This window comes from Cuculus canorus, chromosome 2 (genome assembly GCF_017976375.1).
Source record: "Cuculus canorus isolate bCucCan1 chromosome 2, bCucCan1.pri, whole genome shotgun sequence".
NCBI lineage: Eukaryota > Metazoa > Chordata > Aves > Cuculiformes > Cuculidae > Cuculus > Cuculus canorus.
In genome coordinates, this window is record NC_071402.1 from 52,812,454 (window position 1) to 52,820,826 (window position 8,373).

Sequence of the window (8,373 nt, forward strand, 5' to 3'; positions counted from 1 at the left end):
AAATAGTTCCAGTGGTAAAAGGAAAAACAAAAGAATTGCTAGTTCCTCACTGAAATTAGCATATTTTTTTCTGAAACGAATAAAGCAGACTCAGAAAATCCTGCTCCTCAGAAGTCTCCACTTATGTTTGAATTTTGACAGAGATCACCTCTAATAATAAAGCTCCAAATGTTTGTTACCCTGAAAAAAGGCAATGTCAACTCACTGGATATAATACGTGTTGATATGTTGTTGAATTGTGCAGTTATTTCCCCAGAAATCCAGAACTCCCCACTCTCCTGTCAGTGTCTCATAGTAATTATTTCTTCTGGTGATTATTCCTTACAGATTCACACAAGGTAATTTACTATCACTGATGTCATCCTTTCATAATTTTCATAATCATAATTTCCAGAATTTCATAATAATAATGTCCAGATTTTTTTATCTAAAAAATAGAACTATATGATTTGAAAAATATTTGCATAAACACTTATAATTATAATGCATCAAATCATTGGATTTACTCTGCTACCTGCTTTTTAAGAAAATTAAGTACAATATTCCCTAATATTTGTAGACTTAAGTAACTGCATGGTGAGAAATTAACTTTAAAATAATTAAAATAATTTAAAATAATTTTCTGTTACATTTATTTATATTGATGACACTTTAGATTTATAATACCACGCCTCTTCCAAAATTCAAAGAACTACTTTAATATATATTAACATTTTAAATATGGCTAAAAATACAGACACTTATTTACTTCCTTTCTTAAACCTCAGGATATCCTCACTCCAAAACTTAAAGACTTCCTCTGAATGTATTCATGTTCCTAAAAAGGAAGTTTCTTTTGTGAAAACTTGACATGGAATTGGATGTCTGAAGAAAATGCTGAAATGTGAGCCTTAAGGACACATTGCCAACAGTCAGCTTAACACCAAAGTAAGATTAGAGCGCTATCTGCTTAATGATGCAAATATTGCTACAGCAAAGGTAATAAATATCAAACCAAAGGAAACTGTGTTATTGTTTTTCTTTTGCAGTTTTGCATTTTGCTGTATGATTTCAAGACTGATCTTTGTTCTATATATATTTATTGGGTAGAGTTTACAGAAAATGAAAACTGTCAGATCGTAGAATCATAGCATCATAGAACCATAGAATAGTTTGTGTTGGAAGGGACCTTAAAGATCACCCAGTTCCAACCCCCCTGCCATGGGCAGGGACATCCCACTGGATCAGGCTGCCCAAAGCCCCATCCAACCTGGCCTTGAACACCTCCAGGGATGGGGACAGTCACAACCGCCCTGGGCAACCTGTGCCAGTGGCTCACCACTCTCATGGTGAAGAAATTCTTCTTTATGTCTAGCCTAAATCTGCCCCTCTCCAGCTTAAACCCATTTCCCCACTTCCTGTCACTACAAGCCTTTGTGAACAGTCCCTAACAAGCATTAATTTTAATCCCACATGTTTCATTCAGCTGTGTTTTCTTTTGGACTAGTCATCACAATAAAGATCTCAGAAAAAAACAAGCACAGTTGCTCATTGCAGACACTGGGGTTTTTTTTGAGAACTCGTACTTTTTTGATTGCAAATAGCAGTCATTAATATTTGTACTTGTCTGAAGCAATATTTTCTACAGCTAAGATCTGAGCACTGCAACCAATTCAATATCTGAATAACCTGTGACATACAGATGGGTAGACACTCTCCCATAAATAAATAGAGTGTGTTTAAATTTGAAATTATTTCACTAATAAAATCATTTTTTTGGATACTTCGCACAGAAAAGAACTTAAAGTATAGCGTGAGAGTAGAGTTTAAGGCAGCTGGACTCAAACGTTTGACAGTGCTCTTTACATCAGCTCAGAAAGGCAGAACACACTGGTGGTGTTGCAAGCTCAGACTCTTCCCCTTTGCCCTTTTATCTTTTCAGAATTATTCATGTCTATAGTGCAGTAAAAGGAAAAAATAAAAAGATTTCTTTTTGTAAGAGACAAGTTGATTGCTGTCTCTTTTTGAGAAGTAATGTGTGCAGAAATGAGGTCACTGTCTGAAATCACTCCACCATCTGCTCTGTTTAGCCTGTGAGTCATATGGAGTAAGAAAAAAGATTATATGTACCAGAGTTAACATGGAACAGAAAACAATAGAATAGCAGAGTAACAAAAGAAATTACTATCCCAGAGTTAACTCTGTTCTCCTCTATTTGCTCACTAGATTGGGTGCATTAATTAAGAAATTCAATTGAAAACAAGGCAGTGAGAAAAGTACAATGCTTAATCATGAGTAAAGCAGGAGAAGAAGAGATTCCGGTAGAACTATGGCAGGCATGAAGGAAGTGAACATGTTTGATGATCTATTAAGATTCTTGGACACGCACTTCTTGGAAGAAATACTAAAACTGTTATGAATTTTATCAGAGCTGAGATAATACTAGCATGTCCTGTCAATGCAGCAGACTAGAGTGCCTTCTGGTCCCTAGAAATAAACCCCAAGTAAGTTACAGGCACTACATAAAGGGTGTGCAGTGACACAGATATAAATGCAAGGTGGTAATACAACAGCATACGGGAGGTATCAACATAATAGTTGCACTTTGCACTTGAATCTTTTTCTCCTATAAAGTTCAATATAAAGGAGGTTGTTTTCAGGGCTTTTCAATACAGATTTGATAAAGTTTGCAGATAGACAGAAATAATGTCTTCCAAAATAGGTAGTATCAAGATTCATTGAAGACAACATTTATTTTCCTTTCAAATTTTTGGGTTCATCTACAGAAGTAGGTCAACATAATCTGCAACTAGTTCATGATCTAAAAATGCTGCTTCAGATGTTTTGAAACTATCCGTGAAATTGGGTCTTAAATAATACAGAATAATTTTGGGCAGCATGAAAACTAAATTAAAAAAAAATAGAAGTAGAACAAGGCTGACAAAAATGGGGAAGGACCTATTCTTGGATGCATCTCTTGACAAAAGAGATTTTATGTCTTTCCCTGAAAAATAAAGTATTTAATATTGCCCATTTGTTGTACAAGAGAGACAGCTTTAAGAGGAAAACAGCCAAACCCGAGATGTACTTTTCTGCACAGCTCTGTGGTTGTCTTGCATAGTCTTTACATCTGCTTTAGAAAGAGAGGAGAAACAGTTGCTCATGGGACTTATACACCTGAAAGCTGGGAGCTGGAGGCACCTTCAAATCTACCTGAGCAGGTCAACCTCCACCCCTGAGAGCAGTCAAAGTCAGGCTGAGCTCAGCACCCACAAGGGGAAGCTCCTGCTCTGCCACCACGACCAGAGCCCCAACTCAAACCCCAGCACTCACAGTGGCAATCAAATCTCCCGCAGGAAAAGATAGATCCAAATTCAACACTTCCACATTTGGTGGACTGCCCAGTCACTGCCCCACTGCCACCAGCCTTTGCTGACAGGACGTGACTTGCCATTTTACGATGTAAACGTAAAGTTGTGTGTTTTTCTGACATCATCTTGGCAGACGAACCAGAAAGCCAGTGTTTGCATAAACTTAGTCAGCTGCCTTTTGCTTTCAGCCTTAAATTTATTAAAATATTTCTTGGTGCACTTTTCCAGGGGCTCTGCTGAAAGCAAAGAAAGACACTAATAGCACAGGGGAAGATATTTTTGTGAAAATATAAAATGTAAGAGTCTTCATAGTCCATCAAGGAGCAGCCTTGGGAAGGATGATTCTTTATTCAATGCTTTGGAAGGGAGGGGGAGAAACTAATGCAAGGATTGATCAAAATTAGATGTGAAATATTAATTAAAAAAATAAAAGTGCTGATGAAACCAGAATGAATTTTTAACTCTAAGATATTCAATATACTGAGTATAACAAATTTATTTTGTTACCTGGTTAAAATCTTATGGGCAGGACCACGAAGGAATAGAGAATTTTTCATACATTTATTAAATACTTTCTCATTAAATATTTATTAAATGCTTTAAAAAATCAGTTGCCAAAGCCCATGCTTGGTAAACAAATCTGTGTGCTCATTACACATCAAAGAGTCAAAATAAAGTCCTTATTCTTGCTGAAAATAAATAAAAATTGCCAGATCAGATACCTTTTTAACAGTATTTTTTTTTTAAGTCAAACTCCTGTTCAAAAGCAGCTCTTACCTAGGGCTACATACTCCAGCACCTTGCTTCTCTGACATGAAAGTGTGCATGCAACAGCCAATACATCAACTAATAGCTGAACTGGTGGATTCTAAGTCACATAAAGTTGTGATTTCAGCTTAGCTTTCAAGGATCGGAGTTTGCAGTTGGAGCTGGTATGAATCTTGTTTTTACGAAAATAACATTCTTCGCAAGTACTAAAAGCAAGTTTAAAAGATTTTCATTACTCCCTTAAACCTTTATCCTGCAAATTCTTCTGTGTTTGCTGAAATTTCCTACCTGGCAGTGAGACCAGAATTATGATATGACATTTCATTACTACCAGCTGAATAGCTAAAATGCAGAAAACTCGCAAACAGAAAGAGTCAATGCAAAATCGCAGACAGAAAGAGTTCATTTGGCGACTACAACAATCTGCTGAATATTAAAATTTGTGAAAAGTTTTACTTTCTTTCAGTTACCTGCTGTAGTTGGCAATGTCTCTGCAGGTAAAACAAGGTCAGGTGGAGACAGCTCAACTCACTTAGTTCTCTCCCACTTCATCCCAAACCCATTATCATATGTCATGTCAAAATACACTAAATTAATAAAGCTGAATCAACACCTACAATTCTCTGAATACTTCAAAAGCAGAACAGTAACCTGTAACACAGCCAGCTGGAGTGTCAGCCCTGAAGGATTTATATCTGTGCTTACAAAATGTCAGAGAAAATGCAAAACTAAACATGAACTTCTCCCAGCCAAGACAGTCTTTATCAGTTTCTGATTAAGACTCCATCACTATGTCTGCAATCCCAAACACTAGTAACACTCACCTTCCTTTAAATTCTGCTGGCTCATCCCCACCCCCATAAATGCTGCAGCCCTTATTGTGTCAGTGACCCCAAGTTTGAGAACTGCTGCCTGGGTCTTTCCCTCCGCTATGCTATATTTGTATCCAGTCAATGAATCCGAAATCCCCTGCTAATTACCATCTAAGCTGTTATAAAGAATCTACACGTGTTACCACACAAAAGAGGATTACCGTACTTTAAACTTAGCAAGGCTTGGTAATCCCATGTGCTGTAGGAGCAGACACCATAACAGATGCAATTTTACAGGCAGCACTTTGGGCAGTGCTTCCTCAGCTGCATGATTTAGTTGCTACCACTATTCTTTATTTCTGTTGCAATACCCAAGAAGTCTCTGGTCACAACTGGTGTGCAGCAAGCTGAGGAGCCATGCAAAAAGCCAATACAAATACATGCTGAGTAATATCTTATACAGTTAGGTGGTTTTACAATTCTTAAATATGTAACATCCTTTCAAGATGATGATGTCAGATTTATTTGAAGGTACTTACAGCCTTTCAAAATTCCTCTGAAATCTGTTTTGGAGTTAATGATTTTTGTTTGCAACATCCATTGGAAAGAAGTAAGTAAAGCTCCCACCATAACGGCTCAGATAGTGACCTTAAGCCTATGCTTATCTCCCAATCTACATATCTTAGACATCCCAAATTCCTGTTTAATGAACAAGTTAATAGTTGAAGACAGCATGAGAGTAAGTAGCAGGTAGTCATTCTATTAAAATGTGTTTTCAAATTTAATCAGTGCTCTTCTGAAATGCTTCTGATCTCATGTCAGTTAACATCAATAATTTCACCATTATAACAGCAAGCATTCATTTTAGTGCTTTGCTGTCCATGTATATAAATCAAGTCACGCTAATGCTTCCAACTTTCCTAATGCAAATGCCAAGACTGAGGGCTCCACATCTAAAGGAGGCTACCATTTATATCCTTCCCTAGTATTTAGAAAATCAAAGGAAATCTCAGTGAATTATCTTTCTCCCTGCTCCTGAAGGGCAAATGCATTATCACTTTTTTCACCAAAGACAATACCTGAAGTCATATAATGATTAAGGTTTTGATGTCCTCTTCTAACTGATACCTCTCTCATCATTCCTGGCAGAGAACCTGTGGAGGAAATTTTACTTTGATATAGTATTTTCATAATTAATATTATTAACTTACCAAAGACAAGCAATGCAATAATACATCTCTTCACATATGAGATTAAAAACCTGCTCATAAGATATGGCTAGTTAAAAAAAAATCAGGTAACACGATAAGAAAATTGGCCCAGAAGCACGCTCAAGACATAATGCACTGATGACATTCTGCTTAGCTGGGTTTAACCTCTACAGCAACCATGGTCCTCTTCAAACCTGCTGCAGAAAAGGCAAGAGACAGAAAAGATGAGCAGATGATCACAGAATGGTTTTGGTTGGAAGGGACTTCAAAGATCGTCTAGTTCCAACACCCCTGCCGTGATCAGGGACACCTTCCACTAGAGCAGGTCGCTCAAAGCCCCATCCAACTTGGTTCTGAGCACCTCCAAGGATGGGGCATCCACGACTTCTCTGGGCAACGCGCACCAGTGCCTCACCATCCTCACAGTAAAACATTTCTTCCTAATATCTAATCTAAATCATCTCTCTTTCAGCTTAAAATTATTACCCCTTGTCCTATCACTACAATCCTTGATAAGAGCCCCTCCCCATGTTTCCTCTAGTCTCCCTTTAAGTTCTGGAAGGCTGCTGTAAGTTTTCCCTGGAGCCTTCTCTTCTTTAAACTAAGCAAGCCTAACTCTCTCAGTCTGTCTTCAGGCTGGTGCTCCAGCCCTCTCATCATTTTTGTGGCTCTCCTCTGGAGACCTTCTAACAGATCCATCTCCTCCCTGACTCCAGAACTTAACACAGTACTCCAATGGACCACAATGGACTGGAGAAGGAGAATCACTTCCCTTGACCTGTGGGTCACAATTCTTTTGATGCATTCCAGGATATAGTTGGCTTTTTGGGCAGCAAGCATGCATTACAAGGTGACTTTAACAGTTTTTTTCTACCCATTGTGATATTTTTAAATATGTATCAATAGATTTGCAGGATGATGGCCTGAGGATAAAAGGAAATCAAGGTTTTCAGGAAAAAGCAGGTAACAGCGGCTGGGGAAAAAGGCAAGCTTACAATCACTGTTCCTTAAGAACCTGCTAAAGGCACTCAGAGACAAAAGGGTGCATATTTCCTCTATTCCAGCTTTGTCAGTGAATCTAAGGAAAAGGTATTACCTCTCACTAGAAACCCTTCTTCCTTGTTCGGCGTGCTGCCTGGTCTCAAACTTTGGGTCAGTCTTTTCATAAGTGGCGGAAACACCTTGCAGTTATATTCCTGCACTGTAGAAGAAGACTTAACTAGGAGCCATCATACACTAAAGATGAGCAAGGTTGGAGGAAAAAGAGGCACATCTTACAGACAGACTCTAGTCTTCCTGAATGTACCTATTCAGCTGCAATAGCACTTTCCCAAAACCTTTTCCCTTTCCCCCTCAACCACAGCATGCAGGAAACCACTTTGCAAAGATCTTTCCTCCCTTCCCCCACATTACTTTATTTTTACATCTTCTCTCTTACATTGAGAAAACGATGCAGAAAGAGTAGCCAGTGTTTTCCACACCAAATAATTTGTTGACTGTTAGAGGGCATATGGGCAGGACAAGCATTGCCTTCAGCAGAGTATCTGTGCCCTCTGTCATTATTTTCTGCTCTCGCTGCCCGTTCCTAGCTCAAAGCAAGCCCTACTTCCGTCCGCTACTCAGAGCAGTCATTTAAAGGACAAGAGTTTTTTTGTAGCTGTGCTGCAATTCACAATGCCAACACAGAAAGCCTGGATCCTTCTTTACTTTTTATCTAGGAGTGAACAAGAAAGATGGGCTGGGGGAAGGGAAGGAGAGATGGAAGAGTGCCCTAATGTCTCTTCTGTGCACAACGTTCATTGCAGTGTTCATGGACTTAACATATATTATCTGGGTTACCTATGGAATATTAAAGCGTACAGTCATTAAAATTCAGTCAGTCGTTACATTATCTTCAGTTTGGTAACTATAGAAGAAGAAATTAAATTATTTTTACTTAGAGTAATTGTCCATTTGTGACAACTGCTTTTTAACTAGTATTTTAATGAAGTTGCTGTTTTGGTAGCGTACTTATTTTATACGTGTGGTAAGTAGCCACTCAAATATTGCTTGGATTTATCTACCATAATCCACTGCTACCATTTATATAAAAAAGTTTAAACATGATTTTCTAAAGGTGTGTTCTTTTTCATATCAGGCTTAATTTTAAGAATTCTTTTGTGTGTTTTCATGTAAGACTTAATTTTAAGAAGTCTTTTGCATGCTGCTTTATTAATAGCCATAGTTTTATAA